Source organism: Electrophorus electricus, chromosome 25 (genome assembly GCF_041902795.1).
Source record: "Electrophorus electricus isolate QZ-2024a chromosome 25, ASM4190279v1, whole genome shotgun sequence".
Classification (NCBI taxonomy): Eukaryota; Metazoa; Chordata; class Actinopteri; order Gymnotiformes; family Gymnotidae; genus Electrophorus; species Electrophorus electricus.
In genome coordinates this window covers 8602501-8605000 of record NC_137521.1, presented here as the reverse complement: position 1 = coordinate 8605000, position 2500 = coordinate 8602501, and the positions used below count along the sequence as shown (strand labels likewise).

At 46.3% G+C, this 2500-nt stretch overlaps 1 protein-coding gene across 1 annotated transcript in view; it reads left to right on the top strand.

Annotated features, from left to right (window-relative positions):
- Positions 1 to 2475: 2475 nt before the first annotated feature.
- The window catches only part of sema3b (sema domain, immunoglobulin domain (Ig), short basic domain, secreted, (semaphorin) 3B), a 39756-nt gene continuing 39731 nt past the window's right edge, over positions 2476 to 2500 (top strand). Inside the window, exon 1 of the mRNA XM_035521920.2 lies at positions 2476 to 2500. This exon is cut by the window's right edge and continues 578 nt beyond it. The gene's annotated coding sequence lies outside the window, so the exon portion shown is untranslated.

Genomic DNA, 2500 nt, shown 5'->3' with positions numbered 1-2500 from the left:
ACTCTGAGAAAGCAGCCTAGTCTTTTTATTTATTTTATTTGTTCACATGTTGTTCATTAGAGAGAGAAAAGGCACAAAGGGGATGTTTGATGATAAAAGTATTGTTATTTAACAGTAGCATTTGGAGTGTTGCGAATTTACAAGGAACTGATTTAGTGTGTGTGTGTGTGCGTGTGTGTGTGTGTGAGTGAAAGGTGTGTGTGTGTGTGTGTGTGTGTGTGTGTGTGTGTGAGAGAGAGTGTGTGTGTGTGTGTGTGTGTGTGTGTGTGTGTGTGTGTGAGAGAGAGAGAGAGAGAAATTTTGGGGTGGCCACAGCCTTTGTGAATTCCACAGCTGGAATCCTGACTAGTAATTGGCTCTTCCACCTGTGCCATTCAAGCCTTTATTGTCCATACACACCAGTTACTGACTCTGTGTGTGTGTGTGTGTGTGTGTGTATGTGTGTGTTAGTGTGTGCGTGCATGTGTCTGTATGTGTAGGTTTATGTGTGTGAGTGTGTGCATGTGCGTGTCTGTATGCGTGTGTGTAAGTGTGAGCATATACATGAACGTGTGTGTGTGTGTGCATGTGTGTATGTGTGTGTGTGTGTCTGTGTGTGTGTGTGTGTGTGAGTGAGCATGTGCATGTGTGTGAACGTGCATGTGTGTGTGAATGTGTGTGTCTGTGTGTAGGTGCATAGCGGGTGTGTGTGTGTGCTCGGGTACATGTCTGTGCATGTGTGTGTGTGTGTATGTGTGTGCATGTGTACACACTTGCACACACACATGCTCTTCCTTCCACCAATCCTTTAATCTTTGCTGTTTTTTTCCTATTTTTTGTGTTCTTTGGTGTTTAGCTTTGTCTGGGTTGGTGTAGTCAGAATGTAAGTGTTTGCGTTTGTACTGCGCATGTTTGTGACATCTAATGCATGCAGTGGGGCAGGCACAGTGTGACATCCTCCACATGCATTAATGCATGCAGTGGGGCAGGCACAGTGTGACATCCTCCACATGCATTAATGCATGCGGTGGGGCAGGCACAGTGTGACATCCTCCATATGCATTAATGCATGCAGTGGGGCAGGCACAGTGTGACATCCTCCACATGCATTAATGCATGCAGTGGGGCAGGCACAGTGTGACATCCTCCACATGCATTAATGCATGCAGTGGGGCAGGTACAGTGTGACATCCTCCACATGCATTAATGCATGCAGTGGGGCAGGCACAGTGTGACATCATCCACATGCATTAATGCATGTAGTTGGGGCAGACACAGTGTGACATCATCTACATGTCATTGACAGGTTATGGTTCAGGTATCAAATATCTTGGCTTGGGACACACACACACACACACACACACACACACACACACACACACACACACACATGCACACACACACACACACACACACACACGCACAGACACACAAACGCTCATGCTGAGAATTCTGTATTAAGAATATGAATCATTAAGAGAAAGTTGTCGTGATTGATTGTGTGTTGGCTAGTGGGAGGCTGAAACTAGCAGTGATACCCAGCAGGCTGTTCCTGGGTCAGTCCCTTTGCAAACACTACTTAGGAAACTTAGTATCTACTACAGGAGCCTGCCAGCCACATACCTTTATGTGGAACTGTGTAATATAGGAAGTGTGTAGTAGGTATGTGTGTGTGTGGGTGTGTGTGTGTGTGTGTCCAGATGTGTGTGCCTGTCTTACCCCAGTTAGAGAATGCGTTGATGTACATAAATGAGTAACTAAATGATTAACTAAAATCATTGTGTTCAAATCTGAAATCCACATCAAGCACACCTACTAAGCACACCTATCCAAGCCTCTCGCCATGACAAACACTTCTACAAATATTAGATAGCCAAGAAGATATTTTAGACATTTGTGTGTGTTTTTGTTTGTGCATGTGTACATGAAATATGCATGTCCACACACCCATGCACACACACTACAGCTGAGTGGTGTCACTATGGCTCCAACTAAACACTCCACTGGGTGACTGTCAGTACAATAGTATTCTCTCTCTCTCTCTCTCTCTCTCTCTCTCTCTCTCTCTCTCTCTCGCTCACACACACACACACACACACACACACACACACACAGAGACACACACATACACCCAAAAGGAACAGACACACACACTGTCATCCTCGCTCTCTCTTTCACACATGCATTCATGCCCAATTCATACTACCCTGGTACAGTACAGCATCCCACACAGAGCCCACTTCCCTGTCCTGTGCAGAGATAGAGAGAGAGAGAGAGAGAGAGAGAGAGAGAGAGAGAGAGAGAGAGAGAGAGAGAGAGAGAGCGCTCCACACAGCAAGAGGCTTTCACTTCGGACCATTCTCCACCCATAAGAGCCTGCTATCTAGGGAGGAGTGGTCAAAAGAGGGAGGGGTCGAGAGAGAGAGAGAGAGAGAGAGAGAGAGAGAGAGAGAGGGAGGGAGAGAGGGAGGGAGATCTCTCTGCAGTAGCAGGAATCGAGTGAGCCAGCACATAAACTGAA